Genomic DNA, 7,603 nt, shown 5'->3' on the forward strand with positions numbered 1-7,603 from the left:
ATCCCCATACCTCTAAGTTGAAAACCCACGAGAATTGAAGAAGAAAGAACTCAAAATCTTCAATCCTAGCTCCAACTTCTTCTTCTTCTTCTTCCCCTCTTCTTCTCTTCTTCACTCAAGAACCCTAACTCTTATTCTTTTAAAATGGAACAAAAATGATCCACAATCAGCCTAACACAATAATATAACCTCAAAAGAAAAGATTTGTGAAAAGACCAAAATGCCCTTAAATTTCCAGACGGACTCCTTGCTAACTGCCCAACTTTCAAAGGGCATAACTCGCTCATACGAACTCGGAATCGAGCAAACTCGGTGGCGTTGGAAAGATCGTTCCAAGGGATTTCCAAACATAACTGGAACTACTCCTGGATCATCCTGAGCTAGGAGTTATGACTGCTCAAAGTTGGCCAAAAACTCACTGATTTCCCACACTTGACCAAATTTCCAGGTTCTGAACTTTTTCCAAAAGTGACTACTTCCAATTTCAAGCTACTTCATATTCATTTTAAATTGTCGGATGTAACACAATTAAAACTAAATTACATAAAAACCCCTCATAGAACCTCATTATAAAGTCAACACAAAGTCATAGGCTCTTGCTTAACCTATCATTTTCCGAGTCGTTACAGTAATATATATACCTATAAGGACTGGATTTATATTCTTTCGTTAAAAATCAATTTTCTTGTAGTGGGAGCTGCTAGAGTTGGGAGGTTTGTTACCATTCGTTGTATATATCTTTATGGGTAGGCTGTGGCCCAGTCCCACTAATATTTACTACTCTTAAAGGATTGCAGAGTAGTGTGATGGGTGTATAGATACATTATGGCCATACTGGCCTATGTTGTTGGTTTGCTGAAGCTTGTGAGCTGTTTGATGTATTGTATTGATATATACCTGCTTTTAGTTTTGGTATAGATATCATTGTTGCCTCGACAACCCAACCAGGACTTTTGTGCTAGTTGGCTATTTATTTATATGATCTCCTAGGAGTAGTTGTTTCTTTTATAGATCAGTTGACAGGGGCCTTGCTAGCCGAGGGCCTGGTTTTAAGCAGAGATATACTTGTTTGTTTTCTTGATTGCGTGTGGTTGTCATGTGCTAGTAGCAAATGGTTCAGCAAGGTCGGCTCAGGCTTGAGTTTTGGCATTAGGAGCCAGTTGCGCCCCTCGAATTTGGGGCGTGACAACTTGTCCCTTGATGGCCTTCTGTGTCACATACACAATATCAAACTTGCTCAAAAAAATTTGCCACTTTGCCAGTTTACCCGTAGGCATGGGATTCTGAAAGATTTTCTTTAGTGGATCCATTCTTAAGATCAAGTACGTGGTGTATGCAGATAGGTAATGCCTAAATTTTTGCGCAATCCAAGTCAAAGCGCAACATGTTCGTTCCAACAACGTGTATCTTGCCTCGTATGGTGTGAACTTCTTGCTCAAATAGTAAATAGCTTGCTCTCTTCTACCTGTCTCATCATGTTGCCCTAATACACATCCAAATGCAATATCCATGACAGATAGAAACAATAACAAATGCTTTCCAGGCTCTGGTGGGACCAATACTGGTGGGTTGGACAAGTATTCTTTGATTCTATCGAAAGCCTTTTGGCATTCATCTGTCCATTTCGTGGTAGCATCCTTCTTCAGTAACTTGAATATGGGTTAACAGATCATTGTGGATTGAGCTATGAACGGACTGATGTAATTAAGTCTTCCCAAGAAATTCATCACGTCCTTCCTGGTCTTGGGTGGAGGGAGCTCTTGGATTTCCTTTATCTTTGATGGATCCAACTCTATGCCTTTCCTGCTAACGATATATCCCAATAGTTTTCCTACGGGTACTCCAAATGAACACTTTGCTGGATTCAACTTCAGATTATACTTACGCAACCTCTCAAAGAACTTTCGTAAGTCATCCAGGTGGTCTGAGCTTCTTTTGTATTTGATAATGACATCATCCACGTACACTTCAATTTCCTTGAGGATCATATTGTGAAAAAGGGTATTCATGGCCCTCATGTAGGTTGCATCGACATTTTTAGACCAAATGGCATTACTCGATAGCAATACACTCCCCATGGAGTGATAAACAATGTCTTCTCTACATCATCTTTATCCATCAGGATTTGGTGATATCTTACAAAGCAATCGACAAACGAATGCAACTCATGTTTTGCACAATTATCCATGAGTATATAAATATTTGGAATAGGGAAATCATCCTTATGACTGGCCCTGTTGAGATCTCGATAGTCCACACATATTCTGATGTTTCCATCCTTTTTTGGCACAGACACAATATTGGTTAACCATGTGGGGTAATTTGTAACCCTCATAACGTTCGCCTCAATTTGCTTAGTTACCTCCTCATTGATCCTTAAACTCAAATCTGGCTTGAATTTTCTTGTCTTTTGCTTAACAGGTAGACAAGTGGGATCAATCGATAATTTGTGCGAGACAATATCAGTGCTTAATCATGGCATGTCATCATAAGACCAAGCAAATACGTCAACATAATGCTTAACCAATTCTATTAACTCTTGCTTTCTTTCAGCTTCCAAATGTATGCTGACTCGTGTCTCCTTCACGATTTCCTCATCTCCTAAGTTGACAACCTATGTTTCATCCATATTGGGTTTCTTCTGACTTTCAACCTACTCGATCTCATGTGGTAGGTTTTTCGGAATCATGCTTTCATCATACTGTTCGTGAACTTATTCATCGCTTTCACCTTGCTTGGTGGATTCGTTACATGTCATAACCGTTGAACGATGATTTTTTATTAATATGAATGCAGAAAAGTGCAAAAGGTAAGTAAAAATAAATAGATATTTAAAATAATGAGAATTTTTTAAAAGAAAATAAAGACTTTTTATGTCAAAGCATTCTAGCTTTTAGAAGAGGCTAGCAACAAAATATTAGGTATGATTCAAGCTTCAATTTGATCATGCAAATTTTTAAAATTAAGACTACTTTTCCACACTACCAGGACTCTGGTTGAAACAGGGATGGGTTGGTGGTCCAATTCTATAGGATTTCTCCAGGTTCGGTATCACGAATGGTCAACTTGTTGAGATTTATCCCTTCCTCTTCTCTAGCCATGGCCACGAACAAATTGCCTATTCCTTTTACGTTGTCATCAACACCAGCTTGATATGGAATCAAAGCTTGTTCTGGTACAAATATTGTATCGCTTGACCCGTGATGGTCTCTTCCCAAGGTAAACTCATATCCGAGTCCGTTGGTGCCTCTCTGATGCTTCAGTTGGATCGGCTCAACTATGCCATTGGACTTAGGTCCAAGTCCATTCTTAGGCTGATAGCCATACTTCAACATCTCTGACGCAACCATTTTCGCTAAACTTGACAACTTTGTATTACTTGCCTCTGCTTCCTTACCGACCCTTATAGCTTGCATAATTTCCAAAGTCTGAAAGGTGGATCAGTCTAACTCGTCAGGGATTGGGGTAGAATTAACAGAAAGGATGGGGTGACTGAGCTCTCTGTGGATGGTAACTTCTGTGCGACCCCACTTAAACTTTACACATTGGTGAAGAGTGGAAGGAACCACTCTTGCCATGTGAACCCATGGTCTTCCCAGCAACAGGTTGTAGTTGCATGATACATCCATCACTTGAAATAGGATGGGGAATTCAGTCGGCCCCACCTGCAATGTGAGATAGATCTCTCCAATGACAGTTCGTTTTGCTCCATCAAAATCTCTAACTTTCACATGACTTTTCCTTATCTCTTCTATATTAACACCTAAATCCCTCAGAGTGGTGAAAGGATAAATGTTGCATCCTGAACCACCATCAATTAGAACTCGAGTAACAATCTTATCACAACATTTGACTGCGATATGAAACACTTTGTGGTGCCCAACCCCTTCTGCAGGCAACTCATCATCATGGAAAGATATCTTGTTAGCTTCCGCTATTCTTCCAATCGTTGAAGCTAAGGTTTCACTCGTGGTGTCTTTCGGAATGTTCACTCTGTCTAACAATTCCATCAAAGCATTCCTATGACCTTCAGAACTCATAAGCAGAGACAAAATGAATATGTGGGTTGGCGTCTTATTCAGCTGCTCTTCGACTGAATAGTCTTTAGGCTGCATCTTCTTCCAAAATTCTGCGGCTTCAGCATCAATAACATTCTTTTTTGGATTATGTTCTTTTCCAAGAGATATTTGATTTAGATCCTCTGCAGCATAACACCTCCCCGACCTGGTCATTCCTTGAGCTACGGCAGAGTCGATCATCTTGACCTTGGCGTCTGCTCGATAGTCCCATGGGACTGGTTTGGTGTCATATTCAAGCTTTCTAGCAATTAGAGTGGTCACTACAACTCTTGGGAGATATGTTTGGACAGTCAGAGGTTCCCTTAGTTGAACAGTGATGACAGGTTGCGCCAAAGATGTCATGGCATCTGGTTTATCTACGTCTCGACAGTCAGGGCCCCCATATTCTTCATCTAGAGTAACCATGTTGACTTCCCGATTCTCATGGTTTGGCAAGGGGTTGTTGTTCACATTGGGACGCGCTGGAGTGCATTTGATTACTCCTCTTCTAATCAATGACTCGATCTGGTTCTTCAACCCATAACAATATTTTGTGTCGTGTCCTTGAGACATACTACGAATCTGGAAAACTTAAACAAGAAGCAGACATCATGGCGTAGAGCAACACGTAGTTATGGACCTCCAAAAAAAACTTAAACAAGAGCATGGCAATTGAATCCAAACTATCGAGAAGATGACAATTAGGCAACATTAGCATTATTTAGATGCGAAACGAATTTAGCCGAGCATAACTCATCACTACAACATGAGTAAGGTATACCTCTGTAAACAAATGTTAAACAACCAAAGATATCGTTACTAAGATGCTACAACCAACAAACCCAATACAATTATTCAATATTTACTCATAACAACAACAAACACTCGGTCGGCAAAGGATCACCATACATTCAAACAGTAAGACCGTGGAGAACTATGAAAAATATCCAGATGAATACAAAACGATGGAAGAGAAAAAAAATCTAAAGAGCAAGACAATATTTACATTTAGAGAAACAAAAACACACACATAATTAGATTGGTAAATCAACAGTCCCCTCATTGACACTAATCTTTACTAACATTTTTTATAATCGAACGAATTCAAATGGGCAAAATTGAGATAACGACATAAACTACATTCTTATTTCCAAAAAATGAAAAAAAATGTAAGATGTGGCTGATTACTGACCTTGAGCAGCAAACAAGAGCTTCGACGTCAAGAATTCAACTTAAAACTTTCTTAAACTTGAGGTTGAAACTGAAAAGGGAAGGATAAGGAGACAAGCGATTTTAAAATCTAAAGCTTTTTGCTAACCTTTTGTTTCTTGCTAACACTCTCTTTCTCTATTTGTTATTGCATCTTTTCATTTTTGATGGATTTTTCAGTTGATTCTTCGATTTTCTCACTTGTTTTTCTCCCTGTTTTTTTTTTTGGATCATTTCTTCTCTGTTTTCAGAAGGAACCAAATGGCTCCTGCTATAGCCAAGTCGTAACTTCTATTGGCCTCAAGAATTCAAATTTTGAATTCTTGGAAAGCCAAAGCAGAAGGACTAATGATGAAGGGGATGAAAAATCCTCTCGAATCGACCTGGATTGATAAGGTGTTTTCCGGCGGCCCAGAGCCGTTCTTCTGAAATGGAGATGGGGGTTCACGTGGGGCGGTGATGGGAGAGGACGTTCTGGCGTCTATGGAGAAAGATAGCTAGCGAGTAGTCTAAGTAAGAAGGTGGGCGGCGTGATGGGCAGCGATGGGAGAGAACGGAGCAAACGAGTTTTGGGCGTCTGGAAAGGTGAAGAGACAGATTGATTTTTCTTTTAGGGAAGAAGGCAACAAGGCGCGCTTTTGGGAAAAAGAGTATAGGGTGGTGGTAGGGGAGAAGAACATGATATCTGGCAAACAGAGTAAGGGTAGCATAGGAGTCTATGTTGAAAAGTCTTTGGTTTAATCTCGACCGTCCGATCGTTTGATCGGACGGTTAATAAAAATCAAGGGTTAAAAAAGATTAATAATATATATATATATATATATAAGATGAATTAATTAAAGCCGTTGGATTAAATCAGATTGTCAAGATTTAAACTGAAAAGCACAATCCATCTGCTTCCTACGTGGCACACACATATTGGCTGAATTAAAAAGTCTTGGATTGCCAAACTTTTTACTCAAATTAGGTCCATTTAAGTTGTAACCTCTTCTTTATTAAATAGCCACAATTTATTAAATTAAAAATAATTATTTTGCAAGACTAGCTTATTTGATAAATTAGTCATTCTAAAAATAAAATTAATATAAATTAGTAGCTCATTAATTAATTAAGCTTTCCTAAAAAAATGCCGACAAATATTTATCGCAATAATAGAAATTATATTTAATTTGAAAAATCGAACTAACCCTTAAGAAAAAATATTTATTTGACGTGAAAATTAAAAATGAGAAAGTAAGTAGTAATATTTTACATAATATTTTTAATTTTCTTTATAAGAAATAACATTTATGAAATAAAATTTTCAAATAAAATAAATAATTAAAATCTTTTTGTGTTCCTACAAAAATTTCATAACATATATTATTATTATTATTAGTTAAATGTGAAGAGCCAAAATTGGGTGTCAACATGCAGTATAGCCTCTATGCATTAACGCTAAGGGGATAATCCTTATGTAACTACTACATCTCTTGCACTGGAAGGGCAGCCTTCACACCTCAACTATAGCATAGCTACACCATATATATGGCAATGGACAATGGTAGGTATCTATTGAGAATTATGCTCAACAATAATAAGTGTTGGCTAGTTGAGTGTCAGGCTCTTTAAATTTTGTCATGTCCACACCTCTCATGTTCTGGGGTAGTCTGTAATCAGCTCCTCCTACTCAATATCATCTCTTATTAAGAAGACGGTAAACAAACTACCAAAACTATACCTTAGGTCTCTAGATATACTACCCTTTTTCATCGCTGCTTGCATCACTGCCTCTACATTATCTCCACCTCAGTCATCCAGGAAAATACCAAACATACACTATATCGAGGATGTATATTATGTATGTTCGAGGAATGAGTCAATTCCAAATAACCTTAAGCCACACCCTAGATTTTCTGTTCAAATGTGCATAAGTGCCTCCTTGTGAGCTGGTGGTATTTCTATCTATATCCCGACCTCAAGCCATATAGTGTATGACAATAGCCTAATAGGGTTGTCGGGTTTATAATTTCTGAAGTGGGAAAAGATCAGTTGAATGTGTGTGCAAATACATGTTTAGTTCTAGGGAGGTAAAATCAACTCTTTGGCCTCTAATAGACATCATCTTATTGTGGGTCTCAAGGTTGTAGCTCACACATAACTTCCTCACCAAATGGAGATTTCACTCTCCTTGGTAATCAAATATAAAATTCAAGCAGAGGATATGCACACATGCAAGTATATGAGAAAATTTAGCTGATAGTATCGCTCTATCCACCCTTTAACCAGGATGGTATTTGGCCTCCTTGTTAGTGTTGAACCATTGTCTACCCTCAACGTCTTCAATCTAGCCAATA

At 38.3% G+C, this 7,603-nt stretch overlaps 1 pseudogene; it reads right to left on the reverse strand.

Annotated features, from left to right (window-relative positions):
* Positions 1–2,335, reverse strand: part of LOC125845791 (uncharacterized) — a 109,072-nt pseudogene extending 106,737 nt beyond the window's left edge.
* Positions 2,336–7,603: the final 5,268 nt, after the last annotated feature.

This window comes from Solanum stenotomum, chromosome 11 (genome assembly GCF_019186545.1).
Source record: "Solanum stenotomum isolate F172 chromosome 11, ASM1918654v1, whole genome shotgun sequence".
Lineage (NCBI taxonomy): Eukaryota > Viridiplantae > Streptophyta > Magnoliopsida > Solanales > Solanaceae > Solanum > Solanum stenotomum.